This window comes from Lonchura striata, chromosome 12 (genome assembly GCF_046129695.1).
Source record: "Lonchura striata isolate bLonStr1 chromosome 12, bLonStr1.mat, whole genome shotgun sequence".
Lineage (NCBI taxonomy): Eukaryota > Metazoa > Chordata > Aves > Passeriformes > Estrildidae > Lonchura > Lonchura striata.
In genome coordinates, this window is record NC_134614.1 from 22288779 (window position 1) to 22310041 (window position 21263).

Consider the following 21263-nt stretch of genomic DNA (forward strand, 5'->3'; position numbering starts at 1 on the left):
ACAGCATTTTGCTTGGAAGTGAAAACCCTCAGTCCCTGGGAGAGCTGTGCTGGGGATTAGGCTGCTGGAGCTTTTCCTTCAGGAGACAGATGACACTTGCAGAATGATTTTGGCTGACTCACTAAACAGTGTTTAAATGCACAGGAAATGCTTCTGCACATGGGATTTATATTTCAGCTCCAGAAAACTCTGTCTGCTCCTTTGAGCTCCCACAATCAATCCAGAGCTGAAATTGGTGAGCAGGAGGAAGGCCAGGGGTGCTGGGCTGTGGCTGGGGGGTGATGCTGATCCAGGTGGTGAAAATTCAGAGTTCACACCCTCTGGCTTTGTTTGGAGAAGCAGCAGAGGCAGGATTAGGGCAGAGCTGGGTGGGAATGGATTTTGTCCAGGGAATATCCTCTTGGAGGAGGAATAGGAGTGGGAACAGAGCAGATTTCCTCCTGAGGGCTGCTGGAAATGAAGACGAGCAAGAGCAGCTTCAGGTACACTTGATTATTTATTAATGAGCCCATAGTCCACAGATTTGTGGTTCTCATGCTTCTTTAGCCTAACTGAGGAATATTGTGGGGAAGGTTTGGAAGCTCATGTTAGAAAACAGGAGCAGGAAAATGTCTTTGCATTGTACAGGGGGGTTGAGATAAAGACAAATCTTCAGTCTGAGGGCTCCTGGAGCATCTAGTTTGAGATTAGAGTGAAGCAAAGATGCAAAATCTCATAGTTTTATTTAATCTCGGTTAAAAACAGAATTTGGAAGATGGGACAAGTCTATGGTTTGGCAGGTGATGCAAAACAGTGCCAGAGGAGGCTGATTCCATAAACCTAAACCCACAACAGTGCCAGGGACAGGAAAAAAAGATAAAAATAATCAGCAAATGAGTTACTGTGTGCTTGCAGTGACCAAGGGAGAATTCTGGGGTGAGGAATCAGCCTGGTGCTCAGCAATGTCCCTGTGCTGGGCCAGGTTTGATTTCCTCCCCTGGGGAAACACCCTCACCCCTTCCCTGCAGCCTGGTCTCCAGGTGCTCTGAGGAAAGATGCATTAGGAGTGGCAGGATCTGCAAATTATGCTACAAAACTTCCAGGTGGCAAATGCCCCTTGGGTTTCCCTGGGAGTGCTGCTTTCAGCCCTGTCTGCATCAGTTTGTGTCAGTATAAACTCGGGGAAATGTATGGATTTCTGCTGGCAGCAGATGAGATCAGCACTTCTCCAGGCTCTCATCAGTGCTCCCTCTTGCCAGCTCCCAGAGAACTGCCTCCACAAAAAAAAAAGTGGATTTTTTCTGTGCAAATACACAGTATTACTGTGAAATGAATCCTCTCTATTTTTATTTTCTCTCCTTAAGTCGTTTTTTTCTCCCTCTTGAAGGATGTGCTGTTCCTTTACATGAAATGAGGCTTGCACAAAACTGAGTTTCTTCTTGGGTTTTTTTGGAAGCTACAGCTTCAAAAATGACTGCAGTGGTGACTGGGGAGCTGCACTAAAAGAGTTTGTTGCCTTTTCCTTTGGAGACAACTTCCTCTCCATGTTCTGAAGTTTTTTTTTTCAAAGGCTTCTGTTGACAAGGGATGCAGAAAATACTGAACCTGCTAAATTCAGATTTTGGTGTGCTGTCTTCATAGTGTCACCTGAGGGAGCGAGCACAGTCTGTGCCCCTCAGTTCCTGCTCCAGGTTGTTTTTCACCTGGGATGAAGGTGTGGGTTTGAATTCCTGGCCAAACCTTCCAGGCTAGGGGAGGTTTCTTTATTATTTATCAAAATTGCTTGGGCTCTGCTGATGTTTGGGGGGAATATAATTGAAAATATTTAGGTTTTCCAGACTGGAAGTTCAGGTTCAGTGCAGCTGGTGAGGATAATGTACAATTAATTTAATCACCATCTCCATTTAAAGGTGGGAAAAGCCCTCTGAGAGGAGTCCAAACATTAACCCAGCACTGCCATGTCACCACCTGAGCACCAAATCTGCAGGTTTTATCAGGAGTATCTTGCAGTTCCTGTGGGGTTAAATCCTGTGCTGAAAGAGAATATTCTGAACATGCCTCCTCCCTGGTTTGAGTCAACATCTCTCTGCCAAGGCAGAGTGTTTAAGAAATTGCCCATGGAAGTGTTCCTGTTGTTGGAACCTGCAATTTCTGAAGGGTTTGAGTGGATGAATGCTGCTGGCTTGAGCTGCTCAGCAGACAGAATCAAAATGCAGAGGTTTTTCAACCAGTCACCTGTTCCTTCTGGCCCAAAATGAAGTATCCCAAGTGCTGGATGGGCATATGGGAGGTGAGGTTTGGTCCCCAGTGAGTTCCCACCCGACATGAGCAGCTCCAGCAGGAGAAAGCAGTAATGAGCTTTATAGTAACTGCACTTGCTGGGGGTGTGGGGGAAGAGGAAAAAAATGAAGATTTCATCCAGAGTCTCCCACGTAAGCTCCAAAAAAAGCCACCCGCGCTTGGTTCTGCGCTCAGGCGTGACGGGGATGGAGAAACAAAAGCCCAAAGCGTGGTGAGGTGCAGCTCTGGAGGTTGGTGTGGCAGGTGTTCTGTGAGACACCTCTTGTGCCTTGGCTCCAGGCCCTGCGTGCCCACGGGGTTCAGGGGTGTCTGGGAGCCTGGTGGCAGCTCCAAATCTCGCTGTACTAAGCCAAAACTGCAGGGTTTGTTTTTTTTTTTTGCTTTGTTTTCAGCAGCCACGGCTTTGTAGCGTCTAAAAATACGCGGCGACGTTGGTGGTGGAACGTTGCTTAACTTGTGCGAGTTGTTCTCCCAAACTTTGCCTGAGTGAAGTGATAAGTTGAACAGTTACAGTAAATAGAGTAATATTTTGATGGGTACAGAAACTTTCATTTCTTCTCTGTGTCTAATTAGCGTAGCTCTGAATGTCAAATATTTACCCGCTCTCCCCAGTGCTGTGCTCACTTCGGTGGGCTCCATCTGGCTCTGCCTGCCTCGAGCCTGCTCCTCATGGAAAAGCTTCCCCAGACCCAGGGCTGGTGCTGGATCCCACCTGTTCCCCTGGACTGGGAGGGAGCTCTTCCCTCCAGCAAATTCAGGTGGATTTGCTGTATTTCAGGAAAACAGAGCTGTGGAAGCTGCTGGTCCATGATGGGAGATGTCAGGCCACGTCCTTGCTGAAAGCTGCTGAGGGATGGGAGTGGTACATCCATGGTAAAGGAAGGCAAAATATCCCTTTAGGCTACCAGGGGTGCAATTCCCCAGTGCAGAATGGGGTTAGCAGCTTTTTCTATCTATAGAATCCCAGAAAGGTTTGGGTTGGAAGGGATTTTAAAGCCCATCCAGTGCCACCCCTGCCATGGGCACACAATGGGCCCCAAATTCCAATGTCCAACCTGGCCTTGGACACTTCCAGGGATCCAGGGGCAGCCACAGCTGTTCTAGGAATTCCATGCCAGCCCCTCCCCACCCTCACAGGGAGGAATTTCTTCTCAATATCTAATTTTCAGGGACTCTCAGGGGCTTCAGTAGCAATCCCATTACAGGAGCAGGGCTGTCCTCTGGCTCTGACTTCTCATATCGAATTGGAATTGGAGCTACAGCCCAGGAGATGGGTGCTTATCTTCAGGCAAAATGTCAGACTTCTTTTTCTGCCTCTCCTATCTGGGATGTGTTGATAGTGCAAAAAAAAAAAAAAGCTTATATTTCCTTATATTATACAATTTTTTCTGCATTTCTGGTGCCCACTGAGTTCTAGTTTCATAAACATCATCTCCATTTGCCATATGTTCTCTGTGTGACCCGTACCTTGCTACCAAACATGTGAAGCTTTAGGTTTAAACCATGTGCTGAACAAATTTCCTGTTTGCTTTTTTTTTATTTTTTCAAATTTTATTAGCATGTGGTTTGGATGATCTAATGGGGCATGGCTCTGCTTCAGCCTCTTTCTGTGGGATTTAGGTTGGTTTGTTGTCAGCTGAGAGCTGCACTGAGTTATCAGTGGAAGTGTTTCAGCCTTTAGTGAAGTCAGAGGTGGAAAAATTAAGGTTGAAAGGTGGAAAGGTTGAACCCCAGGGCAGTGTTTAGGGTTTGGGGGTATTGGAGGAGAGACATCATGGACTGGGGGAAGCTGAATCAAGCACTGGAAAGGACTGAGCAAGTTACTGCTGTTGTCTCATGGCACTTTGAAAATAGCAAAAAAAAAAAAAATCATCCAAGACAGCCTCTCTTTCTGCAAAACAAATTGACAATAACAAGAATTAATTTAGTGTCTTAAAATATCAGCATAACTAACATTCCATTTGAATTTCTTCTTTCAGATATTGGAAATTTGACTGAAGGCTACATATCATGCACTGGAGAAGGTAACAGTTCTTTAATCCTAATTCTGATGTGTTGGTGTTAATTTCTCTTTATTCTTAACATCATTGCATTGAATGTCAGAGTCTCCTTTGTGTTGTTTGTGCTTTAAAGAATTTGCCCTGGAGTTTCTCTGTGCCCTGACAGGGGGTTTTGATTTCCCTTTTTAAAAGAACATATAAATCTGCATTTAAGTTCCTAGGTATGTATATGTTGCATTTTTGCAATTCTACATTGGAAGGTTTACAGGAAATGTGAAACAGTTTGCCTTCAGCTATTATTGCAAATAGAAATTTGTAAATGATGTATATTTAACAGGATGTATGGAAGCTATAGAATGAGTCTTTTTCAAAAGGATATTGATATTTTGCTATCGATAATGTTTCAGCTGGTTTTTTCTCTGGTTAGGCTCTTATTGTTCTTGTCAAGAGATTTTTAGAATTGGTGTTTAATTAATCATTGAATGATTGACTCTGCAATTGGATTAGTCAAAAAAACCTGTGGTGTTTCTGAAACTCAAATTTTCTTAATGGCCTCTCAGTTTGCATGTCAAAGGGAATCAATCTTGTTAGTGGAAAGGTGGGTTTTGTTCTACAGACCCTGAAATTATCTTGAGGGGGTTTTTCCCAACATGCTTTTAAGTCTGATTTATGTTGTTTCCAAAGGAGAACAAGATGTTTTCAGAGCTTACAATTATTTGGAAAATGAATGTTGTCTTAGTTTTAGATGTTACTACTGTATCTGTTCAGAGAGACTACAGATGGTTTCTGACAAAAATATTTAATTTCTTAATTCTTGGGAGTTTCTCCTTAGTCCTGGGTGGTGTTCACAATGGAAACTGGAGATGGAGATCAAGCAAATATTCTCATTCAGCCCGGCTCTTTTGGAATGTGCTGTCTTGGTGTGAGGTTTTCAAAGCCAGCATGATAAATCCTGTGATAGATCACTTTCTAGTCTTTCTAGTGCTCTGAAAGGAAAAGCTTATTTCTTAATATGAAAGATAACTTTGAATAATGGACTCCTCATCCCTTTGGACAGTACTCCTAAATTAGCCTGAGAGCTCCTTCTCAGGTGAAATCTCATTTCCAGGTTCCCCACAGTAAAAAGGAGACGCTGATCCCCATTTCATGTGGGAAGTGTTTTCAATCTGCTGATGAAAAGTACTTCTGAAGAGTTAGGCAACCTTGATTAATTGAGCCTGAATAAGAAGTGCAGGATCAAATCTCAGGATATTATTTTTAGGCTGCAGCCTTGTGTTCTGCATTCCAAATCCTTAAATGCCAGTGTGATAGGAAGTGTGGAGGACTGGAGCAGACAGTTCTGGGCAGGCTGGTAATGGTTTGCAAATGCTGACACCACCCCAGCCAGGAGGATGGAAATTGCTTTGTGTTTACAGAGCCTTTAACTCTTGGGTAAACACTCCTCATTAGTGAGGATGTGACTGGAATTTGGGTTAAAGGCCTCCATTCTGGTGATGCCTTAGGATTTCAGTTTTTCTATTTTCCATCTGTTTGTCACCCTGCGGTTCTTCAGTGTGTAACTCCAAACTCCACACTCAGTGTGAGCTGCTGCTTCCCCATTTGGGGCAGACACAACAATTCCTCTCCAGGCCTGGCAGTCAAGGACCCCTCACTGCCTCAGGCCAGAGAGATGGGAACAAAAGTGAGTTGGGGGAGCAAACCTGGGGTCAGTGACTTCATTACCTGCAACTGGAATTGGCAGATTCACCCTCAATAGTCAAATGGACCAAAATTATCAAAATGTGAAAACCTGTGACCCATCATCCATTTTTGGGTGTAGCCCCTGGGGGGTTTCATCTGCCCTAAATGTACCTGAAACCCTTCAATAAATAGAACAGCTTTTTATTCCCTTAATTCTGTCTGGCCTCTGTTTTTAGATGGCCCAAAAGGCATTAGTGGCTTTGGGAGTGAAAGGGTATTTGAAATAAAACTGGTGTGGGGAAACATTTGGTGAACGTGAGCCATTAGAAAGTCAGCAGTGCCCTGTGGGGTGTTTTGGTCTGGGAATGGCCCCACAAGGCAGAATTGGGTTTTTGGGGAGTGGGAACAGCAGTGTCAAACAAGCTGCTGAGATATCCTGAAAAGTGAATTTTGTGTGCCCAAAGTCTGTCCCTGCCCCAGTGGCAGCGAGCCTCGGGATGCAGGGCCGTGCTCTCCAGGAGCAAGCACAGCGTGGTTTTTAGGGAAAAGTGGTCACACACTCTGCTGTACTCGACAAAATGACACATTTGAGGACTGCAGATTCAGCTTTTCTACATATTTCATCTCTGGGGGAGGGCAGGAGTTTCTATCCCGCGCTCCTCAGCAGCACATCAGCCCTGCTGAGTCAAAGCCAGGCCTGAGGGAGCCAAGTTTGGGCTTTTGCTTCTGGTCTTGTGGCTCAAACCTGGCTGTGGTTGACCAAAGTGACTCCAGAAGTAGGGATCTGAAAGGAAACATTTGTGCTCTGTAGTGGTATAATTACAAAATTCTACTTGATTACCTGTCAAGCTAATTAAAACAGTGACAGGCCAGCAGTCCTCTTAGAATTTGTAGCATCTGTGCTTTGTATCCCACAACCAGGCTTAGTGTAAATTTAATTAGTATTATTACCAGCAGACAATGCAGAGTTTTGCTGGAGAAATGTCCTAAAACTGAATGCTCTGGGAAAGGAGATTGTGGTGGGCAGAGTCTGAAGAGCAGCTGGTTTTGGGGCATGGTTTGACAAGATTGGGACTGGTTTTGTCCACTGGCAGCTTCCCCTTTGCCTGGTGTGTCACTGTTTGTGCCTGGCAGCTCTTGGCTCAGCTGGAAGTGCTGGGGGTCAGGGTGTAAGAGGATTACTTGGATGGACACTGAACTGCCTCCAACAGGCAATTTTTAGATCCCTCCTTCAAAGAAAAGGGTTGTTTGTGATCTCCAGGCATCCTTCTGCTTCCCAGGATCTGTCCTCCTTCCCTGGCTCCTCACTGTCAGATGTGTTTGCCACCATGCCCTCCTACTCTTCTCCTAATTCTGTGAAAATCTGCTGTGTCCTTTCTTTTCCTCTTTATTATCTCCTGCTTCCAGCCCGATTCCCTTCTCCTGCTTTTCACCTTCTGTGCCTCTCTGCCATCCCTTTCCTTGGCTGCTTCCTTCTCCCCTTATCACTTGGGTTCCTCGTGCCACACAAAAACCCCCAAAAATTAAAACAGGGTCAGTTGTTCTAAAGTAATTTGATTAAACTGAATCACCAACACTGCCACTTTATGGTGCATTATTGTGATTTTTAGAGGATGAGCTGGGAGGGAACACCCTGACTTTGCAGCAGAGTGAAATGGCAGCTTTTTAATACAACCCTGCTTGTAAGGAGTTATTGCAGAGTCTGCATTTTGCTTGAAATTTGGAGTATTTTTCTTTTTTTAACTTGAGTAATATTTAGGATAGAGTCCTCATGACTTGACTTTTCACCCTAAAATGATGATAAATACTTGAACAGAACTTAGGCTGAAGTTGTGTTCAGCCACAGGTACCTGGCCAGAGCTTTTCCTCACAAAGAGATTTTGGAAGAACAGGTGATAGCTCAAGGGAAGTGCTTCATTCCAGCATTTCAGAGTATTTTCTTTCACAATATGTGTGAGATGTGCTGTCTGTGTTCCCTGAGTGGGAATATGGGGCTGCAATGACACCAAGGAATGTCTGGAAAGGCAATAAGGCTGTTAAATCCAAAATCTGTCACAAGGCATATTTTGGCACAAAGCAAGTCTGCCCTTCTGCACCTTTTTGATATTATAAAAGAGATTATTGTGGCCTTACAAGAAGGTTAAGATGTCATGAAGTTTAATCTACTCTGGAAATAGTCCTGCTAAAGCCACTGCTGCTCGTGATTGATGAGGCAGGTTATGATGGGAGCTCTCAATCTCGTGTTTGTGTGTGCAAATTGCCATTTCCCAGCCTTTTCAAGGTTGCTAACTTTATCTTGTGGTGCAGCCCATATTTAAGGATTTCATGTTGAATTAGCCTTTGATTAAGGGCAAAGGAGCTTTGATGATAAAATGCCACTACCAGTGGTTCTGTGGACTGGCTTGGAATAACTTATCAATCACTCCATGACTGAGAACACGTTGTGGACATGAGGGTCACCCTTTGAGGATTAATTTTTCTGAGATAAACAGCTCATGGCTGTTGGATGATTATGGTCAGAAGCAATTATGGTGGCTTTAAACTGCTCGTTACTACAATAAAGAATTACTAGACTGAGTTTTGAGCCTCTGCCTAAATAGCTGGGTCAAGATGTGTCAGCCTGGATTCCAAGGTGTTATTAAATGATAGGAGTTGCTGGGAGTTCTGGCACTGGGGGGTCCTGGCAGTTTGTTTTCCCTATTATTTTTTCCCTATTAACTGAATTTCTGCACTTTTTAGGTGAGTAACTCAAACAGGTAGCTGGCAGTTCTGTGGAGTCCCCTGTAAATAGCAAACATGTATTTTCCAGGTATTCTGAAGAGTGTTTCACAGCTGGTTTAGGTTCCAGGTGTCACTGCCTGTTTCTGATCCTCTGAGCTCCAGATTTCCATGTTTCTGTTTCTTTTTTAAATTCCTGCAAAGCTGTCATCAGCTCAGCTGAGAGACTGGATGAGTGCAGTGTGAGAAGCAGCAGGACATGAGGTTTCTCATGGCTGGAAAAGTGGTGGGGCCTGAAAGCCAAAGCGTGTCTGAGATAAATTCCTGTTTAATTAAAAAAAAAAGAGAGAGCCCCAAACACCGGCGATATGGGAAGCTGCTGTCATGAGCACGGCTTGAAAGGGATGAGAAACTGTCTTATGGAGGGATTAGTGTAGTGAGGAATAAACTGCTGAATCACTGGGAGCAAGGAGGAAATAGAGAGTGGAGAGGCTGTGGAAAAAAAATAAAATGGCTGCTGGAATTCAATTAAAATCACAGTAGGATTTGCTGCTGGAGATGGAACATCCATCAGCCTGGATCTGGTGGTGGCTGCTGCCTCGAGGGGTGCTTAAGTGAGTGTAGAGCTCCTGAAAAATGCTGGAGTGGCAGTGCTGCAGCAGGAGAGTCCCCATTTCCTCCCAGACGGATGTGTTTTCCCCAGCACAACTCGCAGTTTGGATTGCTGCTCACTCCTCAGCCTCTGACACTTTGCCATAGATTATCCGAGGCCAGAGTTGGAGTTTATCCCACAGGCTGGAAGAGCAGCTCCCTGTGGGAATGCTCCTTGGGCTGCGGGGCTGCAAATCAATTTGGGCATTTATGATGGTTTTTTTCTTGAAATTATTTTGATTATTTAATAATTTTGGTTATTTGAGGATGATTATTTAAGGATGTGCTCATGAGGAGCTGAGTGGCTTGAGTCTTCATCATCAGTAATGTCCACACTGCAAATCCAAAAAACCCTAAAATACTCCTAAAAGCAGCTCTGTCCTTGAGTGAAGGACACAAAATCAGGTTGTAGATGGTTGGATTTTAGTCAGATTAATTTCCCCTATTTCACTTAGTTTTCAGTGACTGTTTCCTCCTGCAGGTGGGACAGGAGGGATGGCTGTGGCTCTGATTATTACTGAAATGGCTCCTTTGCTATCAAATCTTGTGTTAATCATTTGAAATGCCTTCAATGTGCCCTCAGCGATTTGAAATAGCATCAATTAACATTTAGGAAATTAATTTCCGACTCCTGGAATATTAAACATTTACTTTACAGATGGAAATGAGGTGTACTGACTGTGCATCTCTCGTGCCCCTTTTAACCCACAGCCTCATAACGTAAAAAAATTGCTAAATTGGCAAACACAAAGGTTTGGTTTGGTGCTGGAATTGTGGCACGTGGAATTATTGCTGCCAGGTTTGATACTGCACCAGTGGCATTAAATTCTTTGCTCGGATTCCAGGCCAGGTTGGACAGGGCTTGGAGCAATCTGGGATAGTGGAAGATGCCAGGGGTGGAACTGAATGAGCTCTAAGGTCCCTCCCAACCCAAACTAGTCTGGAATTCTGAGAAATGTGACTAAAACCCCCAAACTAAAGCAAAGTCTGCATGAAACACATGATGCTGCCAACCCCTCGTGGCTCACTGGCACACTTTGATTTTACTCCTCCTTTTTGAAATAATTAATACCTCAAAATAAGCAACTCAAACAGAAACAAAGGTTCTTCAGGAAATCTATAATTCAGATTAATCTTTGTGGATACAAATATTCAGTCTAATCTTTGCTAGAACTGATTTTGTCACCTTTTTAGTTATCAGTAAAAATATTATAGATCTGATTCTGCACAAAGGTGTTGGAGTGTGAGTCACTCAAGAAGTTTTTCCCTGGTTTCTCTGTCTTTATGTTGGTCCTGGGTGAAAATTTGCATCCCCTGGAAGTGTTTGGCAAAATGGATTCCTTGCTTCGAAGCATCAATCTGCGAACTGAAGGGAGGAGAAATACTCCTTAGGGTCAGTTTTGAACTTTTGTCCTTTGCATTTGGATCTTAGTTTCTCAGGTTGACAGTTGTCCTTATTGAGAAGGAAAACAAGATGGTTTTCGTTTATTTAATTCGTTCAAATTGATCATTGCTCCTGTTTATACCATTTTAATAACAGCATCTTTATCACCTTACTTGCAAATACATATTTTGTTTGATTTCTCCTAATGTTCTTTTTAAATGAATAATCTGCCTATACCATGTTGCAAATTCTGGTGGTTTTAGTTTGATTTGGAAGGGGTCTGTAGAGGTGAAGTAGTGCAACATCCCTGCTCAAAGTTTTGTAGTAAAATGTTATTTTAGGATTTATTGAGTGGCAGGTGTCCTCAATACACCATGTGGCACAAAGGAGGAGTTGGAATATGACTCACTTTTTGTCTCCAGTCTGTAATTCCTTCTGCTCTTTCCTTATCACTTCACCTCCCTCACCACTTCTGAATCTTTTAGGAGTTATCACTTCAGTCTCTCAGCCACTGTTCTCATTCCTCCTCACACCAAAGAGCTCCTGGCCATCAGTTCTTCCCTGTGTGCCTGCTCCTATTAAATCTGTATTTTCCTTTGTGCTGCTGACTCACTGCCAGCTCTGAGCGTGTCCCTGCCTGTAGTCTCTGCATTTCCAGAGTTTAACTGCCCACTATTGGAATCTCCAGAACATGGAGCCATGCAGGCAGTAAACTGCATTTCATGCACTGCTGAAGTTAATGGGAATTTGGATCAGCTTTTTGGTGCCCTATTTCAAAGCAGTTCAAAGATCTCTTATTTCTTCATTTTCCTCTTAATCTTTGTTCCTCTCATTCCACAAGAATTATCACAATTCTACTGTATCACCTGCTTTGATACAGGAGATCTTATCTTCAGCACAGTCCTTGAAATCTTTTTTCTTCCATAGGAAACAGACGGGGGAAAAAAATGTTTTCATGCTGAACAGATGTGTCCTGATTCTCTTTGTTTTTATTTAGGCTTTGCCACAGTCTGTTATCCTAGAATTAAAGCACCTCGTCAGAAGATGATGATTAGAGCCACCTTTGGTTTTTCCCCCTGCTTTAAAATGTCACTGGAGCATCTCTTTCACTTTTTCTTAGTGACTCCTTTGGCAGCCCCGAAGCTGCAGTGGGTTGTGCTTTGTTACACCCCTGAACTCGAGCCCCAGCTATTGACAATCTCATATTGGAAATTCCTTTTGGTACAGCTACAGGAATTTATTGTTCATAATTTCTTTCTATGCATCAAGACTTTAAACTGTCTGACCTTCAGCTTTCCAGCATTCCAAATGCCTTGGGTGTGCTTGGGGCTGCCTGGCTCTGATGTCAGTGGAAGATTGGTCGATTAGGGAGAAATTCTTCTCTGTGAGGATGGTGAGGCCCTGGCACTGAGGAAATGGGGCTGCTCCTGGATCCCTGAAGTGCCCAAGGCCAGGTTGGACTGGGCTTGGAGCAGTCTGGGAAGTGGAAGGTGTCCCTGCCATGGCACTGGGTGACTGGGTGACCTTTGAGGTCCCTTCCAACCCAAACCTTTCTGCAGGTGTTGTCCAGATGCTGTTGCCTGATTACATTTCACCTGCTGGTTTTCAATTAATTATTTTAGTCTGAACTCTATTGCAAACCAAGGTGTAAGTGGTTTATTTCAGAGGGTCTCTGCCCATATTTCTGTCCCGAGTTGTGAACCTGGGCTCTCTCTGAGCTGCCAGCAGCTCAGGACCACGAGGCAGCATCACCACCAGCCTCAGGCAGGTGCTGAGCTGTTTGTCTCTCACGGAGAGCTCCCAGCTCTGGGCTTTGCTGTGGTTCTGAGCTGGGCTCAGCCTGGCTCCCTGTGCTGTGCTCTGTGCAGTCCCAGCTCTGTGTGGCTCTCACACCCAGCACAGGGCTCGCTGGCTTTGGGCTTTGCACAGGAATCTGCCCAGGAGCTCCTCTCGTCTCTCCTTTCCATCTCTCTGTCTTCAGAGTTTCCTGCAACTTGCTGCAAATCACAAATTGTCTCTGCTGGTTATGCTGCCTCTGGCCAGGGTCCTGCACTTTGGGTTGGCTTTTGTGACCTTTCTCCCCGCTTCTCCTCACACCCTCTGTTTACCATTTCAATACATTTCAAGTATTTTTATAACACTTCATACCATTTTTTCAGCTTGGTTAATTGCACTAAAGTTGGCTTTCTGCAATAATACAAAATGCTTGCAGTCTTTTTTGTTCCGTTCCAGCCTGTAGCAGGAAAAATCACCCATTTGCAGATGACTTTCATTTTCCTTCCTAAGCCATTTTCGTGTAATTCCGCATTCCGACGCGCTCTCGGCACTAAAGCTCTTTATGCTGTGGTGTATTTTTAACTAATGATGTGTCACTGTACCAGCTTGGCTTTTCTTGTATCTATTCTGTAAACAACTAAAGTTCCTTTTGAGGGGGAGGAGGAGGAGAAGAAACGGTGCCAGAGAGTTGCAAGTCGTGCTCCTCTTCGTGCAAGCACAAGAGATCAGACTGGCCTAGGACCAAATTAATTAAATGTTCCATTTAGTGGAAGATGTCAGTGAGGAATAGATAATTCTTCCCATCTGAAGTGCTTGGCTGGAGATGAGGAACATCGCTGTGTGAGCAAGAGGCCTCTGAATGTTACACAAATGTCAAAGCAGGAGGAGGAAAAGTTCTAAGGTTGAGCCTCTGTTGGGGAATTTTGTCTCCTGGCTGGGTTTTCAGCTCCCACATCGCCTTTACGAGGGGCAGCAGCAGGACTGGGGCTTGCAGGAGCCAAAAGGACCAGAGCATCAGAGGAGTTATTCCTGTTAGAGGATTGCAGTGCCAGGTCCAGCAGGGATGGGAGAACATATGGATTTAAAGGATAAATGGACAGACTTGCTGGTATATTTGTATTTCATGAGCTGCTAATTTGAGGGGAGAAGGGTAAACCCTCTGAGATTAAAGGGACTTGGTCAAAGTAAAAAAATATGCATTGACAAGAAGGTTTTTTATTCTTAGCAAAGTGTAGGAGGAGGCTGCAGTGTTCTCCTGTCTATAATTTTCTGTCGTAATTGAATATAGCTGTAGTTTCAGAAACTTTATATATCCATAAAATCAGTTACCTGGAATATGTCTGTTAAATTGCAGTGCTGTAATCTCACATGCTGTGGAGCAGGTAACTTTAATAACCATTTCCTGATGTAATACTGCCCTCTGCTTAAAGAATGCCAAACTTCATTGCAACTTCATTGTACATTTAAACCTAAACATACCTGAGCAAAAAATATACGTGGTTTTTATCCAGGATTTTGTGTTATTGGGCCTGGAAGGGATTTGTGGGATGCCAAATGTGAGCACTCACTGGAGCAACCCAGGTGTATCATTTTACACCATTTCTGGTGGTATAGGATTCTCATTAGAGCTGTAAAAATATTGTGATTTTTTTTTTTTCGCTATTCTGCTGTAAAATGTTTCTGTGAATTTCACTTATTATCAGGATCTTGAATAGTGATTGTTTGATAAGAGCTAAACTAATTTAGGTAGCCATGAAAATCAAAATGGGGCATTTTGATTAATCTGCTTGAAATAAATGCCTGAAAGGTGAAAAATTATTTGCTTGTCATGTGAAGTGACTTAGTGCACTTCATCCTGCCACTGTACATCAGACATGGCTTTGCTCACAGCCCCTGTAAGCATATTTCCTGTGGGACAGCAGTATCTTAAATTACTCTTCTCACAGAGGATGCAGGGAAGCAGTTGCCCATTTCACTTGATTTCTTTATCAGTTTATGGTCCACTTCACAGACTGGTTTACACTGATCTTGGCTATCTACACAGCACTGCTTTAAGTCGATATTTTGGTTGGGATTTAACTGTACAAACCTCAGCACAGTTAAACCTTCCCAGGATTTGACCACCTTGATGGTGCTTTCTGTGATGCTCTTGGCACGTGGGGCAGCCAAAACTTGACAGAATAAATACAGGGGAGATGCCTCAAGTAGGTTATAAATGCAGAGGGAGGGCTTGAAGCACAATCACCACAGCACAGGAGATGTCTGGCAGGGTTTCTGCTTCCCAACATGAGTGAGAAATATCCACAGCACAAACGTCATCAGCAGTTTTGGGTTGTTTTTTTCTCTCAGATCACCACATCACTCTCGGCTCCCTTGGTGGAGCCTCAGCTTGTGAGCACTCAGGCATGAATCAGCCTTAACCAAGGAATGAAACCAGCTGGGCTGGGAGAGATCAAAATATTAACAAGAGAATAATCAAGATATTGAGTACCTGACAGCTGTCTGATACAGGTTATCACCTCCTGCCCGCAGAGGGGAAGGGGCTGCTCTGGGCAGGAGATGGGTGAGATCACAGAGCCTCATCATGCAGGAGACATTTAAATTGGATGTTGGGCAAGAATTATTCCCTGGGAAGGTGGGCAAGCCCTGGCACAGGTGCCCAGAGCAGCTGTGGCTGCCTCTGGATCCCTGGAAGTATCCAAGTCCAGGCTGGATGGGGCTTGGAGAACCATGGGATGGTGGAACATGTCCCTGCTGATTCCAAATTCCTTTCTCAAACTCTGGAGTTGGTGACACAACACTCAAAGCTTGGCCTTCTACATAAATATTAGATGTGATGTGTTCTGCTTTATTAAGGAAATCTGTTTGGCATTCTGGTACAGGGGAACTAATTGGGTCCATAGTGAGTGCATAAATTAGTGCTGCCGTATGCAGCACAACTAATTTATGCACACGGAGGTTTGAAAATGTTCTAGACACCTTGTGAGAAGAGTTGTGTGGTTTTGGTAAGTTAAAAAATGGCAAAATAACTAAAGAATGCACATCTATTGGAATCTTCTTCCCAGAGGATTCCATGCAATTGTACTGCAAGTAGAATACTGAGAAATATGAAGTATTTAAGGTCAAGAGTACTTCAAGCTCTCATCTGTCAGACCTGACCAGATAATTCACAGTTTGTAATTACTGAGCTAATTTAGCAAGATTCCCTTATAATGGAATGTGTGAGGATTAATATCTGGTATTTTCAAAATAAATTGGTGAACATTTGTCTCCATAAAGATACAAAAGAAAGCAGTGAGATGTGAAAAGGTGCCAGGGGCGAGTGTGATGTCCTGTCCTCTGGAATACAGAAAGGATAACACGGAATTGGTGTGTACCAAGTGTATGAGGATGACTGCTAATGGAGTCTGGGACCAAAAGGTTTATTTTTATTTCCACTGAAGTGATATCAGCCAAGTAAGATGCCAAGACTGCCAGTTTTGTAGTCTGGGTGGGATTTATTTGGGGTGCCCCAACTGCTCATGTTTGAAGCACTTTTTTTTTCAGGGAGCAGAGCTGTAGATGGATTTGGAACTTCCACACCAAGTCTCAGTGACTGCCTCCAAGGCATGCTGTTCTCTAGACTGATTTGAACTGGGGAATTAATGCTTCCATCATCTATGAGCACTCTTTTTTTCCCACAAACATAGTTTAGGTTTACAGAGGTGTTCTCAATATATAATAACAGCATGTCTAAAACACACCCTTTAATTAAAAGAAAGCAGCTTGAGAAGAATGAAATAAATCCACCTCTAAAATGAGTAAGTGCTCACAAGGCTTCCATTTAATCAATAGCAATGTCGGCAGTGATTGCGAAAACTTGAGCGCCGTGTTTTAATCAGGGATGTTTTTCCTGGCACGGGGGTGGAAAATACACTGATTAATTAATTTCTATTCCTGGAACGAGCCAGCCTCCCAGCAGAGCTAACCTGAGCAGCTTGGTGAATAGGGCAGGACACACAGAAAATGTAAAAATTAAGAGGTGCCTGTGTTGATGCCGTCAGAGCCGAGGCAGAACCCACGGCCAGAGCTGATTAACGACTCCAAAAGAACAAGTAGCAAAACTTGAGTGCTGGGATAACCCGGTGCTGCTTTTGATGTGGAGGGTTTATTCAACTTTTCTTTTTTATTTTGCCTGGCTGGGAGCTATTTTACAACTCTTCCAAGGAGTGGTTTTGATGTTGGGGCTGCTGTAGACTAAGGAGTTTTGCTGTTTGGTTTGTGGCTCCGCAGCCTGTCCTTGGCTCAGCACAGGATCCTGGTTTGCTGTGCCCACAGGAGATGGGAAAGGTAACCAGCTTCCTTCTAGGAGCTATTGATGCACTAGTTGCATATAATTAGGGATGTTAACAAGGGCATTATTGTGCTAATTATTATGCCTAATTACAGGGAAAAAACTAGAAAATTTCATGGCCACTTTCTGCTAGACAGAACTTAGAAGCTTTCCAGAGACTAAATACATTAATTAATCTACTGTGCTTGTTTAAATAGAAGAATGTACTAAAATATTTTCTGTTTCTTGGGGGAAAAAGGAGAAATAAGAGTAAGTGACCTTTCTGGAGAAGCAACCTATTTAAATAAGTAAAGCTAAATAAATATCATCAGAGAAATGTTGTTTTTAATGATCCACTTGATGAAACAGCCCAACAAAAACTGCTGTAGGAAAATAGGATCTGAATTGGAATATAGGGAAGAAGAATGAAGAGGGGGAGAGGAGACAGAAGGATTTTGTATTGGCTTTGGTGGCAAAACATTTTTTGTGTTGGCTTTTTGTGGCTGATTTTGGAACTCTGAGGTGTACAAGGGTGGGCTGGGAAGGACTCAGAAACCACCCTTGGAATATCCCATGGAGAGAAGTTCCCCTGGCACTTTGTGTTGAGAGGTGGCCAATTCCAGAGTGCCAGGGCTGAAACCACTCAGCAGGAATTTAGGTGAGGGGGATGATGCCTACGGAGCATCCCCCAGGGTCTGTGTGTGGTTAGAACCTGTTAGGGACCTCTGGGGTCTGATCCCAAATTTTCACACTGCCAGAGGGTGTACTGGCACGAAGTTCCACTGCTAAAGTGAAGGTGTCTGAAAGCCCCCAAAATCTCCCTAAACCAGTTCAGCACTTTGCTGGAACCAGATGTTTGGTACCGTCGCTTGACATGCTGAGGATTTTGTGGGGTGCACAAACAGAAATGCTTTTGTTGGACAGCTGCAGTTTGCCCTTTAGTCATTAAAACCCAGGGATGGATGCTGTGATCCACTGAGAGTGAGAGGAGCTGTGAAGAGCTTCCACTGTGGGACCTGGTTATTGCAAACTCTGACTCTGCTTCCCCTTAGCGCCGCTCCCGATGTCGCCGGGTTCACGACTTCACCATGCTGTGAATCAAGGCAGATTTAAGAGGACAAGAACTCCTTAATTTCTTTTTCTCTGCGTTTATTTGCACAAGAGGGTAAGAGTTCCAGCCTGTCTGTATTATTTGAAGGAGTTGGAACAGTTGGATCATTTATTTGATGGGAACTTTGAGCGGTGTCATTGAAGTAAGAACAATTTGTACTTCACAGAGCTACTCCGGGTAGAACTTCACCCATTTCCACCCTTTTCAGCCCTGTCAGGATTGCTGTTTTCCAAGAGATCAGTGCTGTGTATTGCAGGGAAATCATCGAGTCGAGAAGATCCTGTGCACCAGCCGCCTCCAAAGCTGAGCACTCCAATCACTTTGCTCAAATATTCATTAGGAGAGCAAACCCCTGCTGATTGTAATGAGAATTTTGTCTGCAGAAAGCTTTTGTGACTTGGTCTCGAGTGGTGCTTTAGACTTCTGAAGAGTCTTTCAGAATCTTGGCTTTAAGATAATCTTTCCTAAAAATAATGCAAATTGCTCTAAAAATCTCCTTCCAAATTGGTGGTATTTTTTCAGCGGGTCAAATGGACTTTGGACCAAGACAGGAAACTTTATTTTCTAAGGGTTTTTTTTTAGGATAAATACATTTTTGTATTTGCAGCTGTACTGCATAAATAGTCTTTGAATCATGCAGGATTAATTAGGGCAGCCATGTTCTGACTAAATTAATTGGATCGCCTAAAAATTTACCCCTTTTTCTTGAAAGCCATTCCGAAAAAGTAGAGTTTGCAGAATATGTAATTCAGTCTGGAGGCAAAACGTTGCACAGAGAGAGGGAGGCTGCAGTGAGCACTTTCTTGTTTGACTGCCTTAGAAAAGCTGTCACTTAAAAGGCCCAGAAGCTGCCAAGAAAAGTTTGTGGAATCTCCAGTCTCACTTTTTTTTTTGTCTCAAAAAGGGCTTTGAATAAGCCTTAACTTTTTCTGACAGTGACATTTTTGTGACTGTGACATTTTCTGGGAGCTCTTCTGGAGTGAATCTCCCCAAGGGATGGGTGAGCACCCGGGGACAAGACCAAAGGCTAATGATGCAGATCATAATTAGAGCTAATTAGAGAGTGGGACTGCAGATGAAGGAAAGAAGAGAAGCTAAAAATTTGGGGGTTGTGTCTATCTCAAAATCCCAATGAAGTCAAAGGTCTGGAAGAGGCAGGAATGACCCCTGGGGCTCCCACCTCCACATCTCGGTGGCACTGTGGGGAAATGTTGCTAAAAATAATAATAATTATAATAATTGCGCTGGTTGTGATAAAAAGTGTAGGAATGGTGGTCGTTGTCCGTGCCAGCAATCTCCATTTTTAGCTTGAAAAAAAGATAATTGGCACTGCCAGGATGTTCCTGTCGATTGCAAGGTTTTGAAAGGAAGTGGAAGTTTTCATTGCTGAACAGAAATAATAAAATTTCTGGAATAAGAGAATTCCTACATGTGAGATGTGTTTCACCTACTGGGAATAGTGTTGGGCTCCCCAGGACTGGATATTTCTCCTGGCTGATAATCTGGGACTGTGTTCATGGACTGGAGCCTTGCTGAAAGAAGCAAAATTTCCAACTGGCCTCTTTGTAATATTTGGTTTGCAAGTTAAAATAGGACATTTTGAGTTTTATTTTGGCTTTGGAAAAGCTCAGCAACTGCTAAAACTCATGGCATTAAGGGCCTGAAATGTTTCTTTGCTAATGTATTTTAAGACTAATGCCTGGAAATGTCTGTAATTCTGTGATAAGTTTTAAAGGAAATGAAGGTATTAACAAAAAAAAAAAAAAAAAGGGAAAGCAGTGTCCTTTACTTGTATAATGCAGAAGTGTCAATTAAAAAATGGCAGCTTCTGGAATGAGAATGACATTGCCAAGAATTTTTATAACTTACTGTATTAGTGAGGGCTCAGAAAGCATTTGTCTAAAAACGATGAGCTGTACATGAAAGCTTTCTGGGAAACGTGAGGCTTTTCCATTCTATTAAATACCTTTTAGAAGGGATGAGTGCCTCGAAATGTTTGTCCTCTCAGTGCTTAAAAGGCTCAGCACATCCCATAAGTTGCTGTGTTTTATGTTATTTGTGTGTGTGCATCCCTCTCTCTGCTTTTCCTGAAATTATGCCTATTTGTGTCCATAAACCTCTGCTGCACTTGTGCTCTAATGAACAAAAAACTTCATGCAGTGCTCCATGAGTTAGAAAATCCCCTTTTTAGTCAATTATCATAGCAAGGGTTTGATGTGGTTTTTTTTTCTGGTTTTTTTTTTTTTTTTTTTTTGTTGTTGTTTCTTTATTAGTTACAGAAATGCATTTGCAATGGCTTGAAAATAAAATATTAATCCATTTTCTTTTAAACCTGTAGCCCTCTAGTCTGGTGCAGCCCAACGTTCATTACTAATAATTTGGATATAAATGGGATTGTACCAGAATTCAGCTCAGAGCAGTAATTACAAATAAAAGCTTTGGTTACACTCAGTGCTGGAGCAGTTGTTAAAACCAGAGCGTTGCCAATCCCCAGCATTAGCAGGGATATTATTAAAGCACATTAAAGTTTATTTCAAGGAAGTTCTGGCTCAAGACCGAGATCTGGAAACAGCAATGAAAAGGCTGAACTTGAATTATTCAGAATGAAGAGCAGGGAGAAAAAACCTAATATTTGACAGGATTTTTTCAGGAGGGTTTGTTAAAAATGAGGCAAAAAGGACAAAAATTTCTTGGCATCACTATGGGTTTGTAGTTTATATATATTTATATCTGTGTGTTTTGTATTTTTATATTATTTTGTATTAAATTAATTTATTATATTTTTATAGTATTTTTTATATTTTTTTGTCTCTATACTTAGAATTTTGCTTCGATAGCAGAGTATATTTGTAATCCAGCATGTGAAGAAGTGAGGAAAGGAAATAATCCAGTTTTTTGTATATATTTGTGCACACGGACCAAACACTGAACCATCCAAAGTAGTTTATTGACACAGCTGGAAGAAGCCAATAAATAGTTTAAATTTTGTGCCTATTGAGCAAAAATTCTGAGTCACTCTCTGGAAATACTTCATAAAAATGTGGAAAATAGAGACTGTCACTCCCATCAGTGCTTCCAGGCTTGTTCCAGCATGCTTTAATGTGCATTTTTCTTATTTAAAGTTATTTTCTTGAACTTAAAATAGAGCCTTTTTCCCCTGTTTATCACCATTCCAGCCCAGGCAAATCTTCACTCTGAATTTTGGTATTTATGGCCATTGTTTCGGCAAGTAGCAGGGTTGTATTCCCAAAAGAATCTGCAAAGGATCTTTGGAGAAGCCTTTATCCTTCCATTTTGGGGCATAAAAGTTCACAGAGGAGATAACGCTGCGCCTGAACTCAATTCTGGGCT

At 42.9% G+C, this 21263-nt stretch overlaps 1 protein-coding gene and 1 long non-coding RNA gene across 5 annotated transcripts in view; one reads left to right on the forward strand and one right to left on the reverse strand.

The window, feature by feature from the left end:
- The window catches only part of LOC144247000 (uncharacterized), a 708772-nt gene that overhangs the window by 273529 nt on the left and 413980 nt on the right, over nt 1-21263 (reverse strand). The gene's annotated exons all lie outside the window — the stretch shown is intronic.
- LOC110469855 (contactin-4) overlaps nt 1-21263 on the forward strand; it is a 276501-nt gene that overhangs the window by 35972 nt on the left and 219266 nt on the right. For 3 of the 4 annotated variants that reach the window (XM_021529011.2, XM_021529010.2, XM_021529016.2), the window contains exon 2: nt 4260-4304. The gene's annotated coding sequence lies outside the window, so the exon portion shown is untranslated. Of the gene's footprint in view, nt 1-3825; nt 3901-4259; nt 4305-21263 lie in introns of those variants that run through there. The other variant, XM_021529012.3, reaches the window with a different exon arrangement.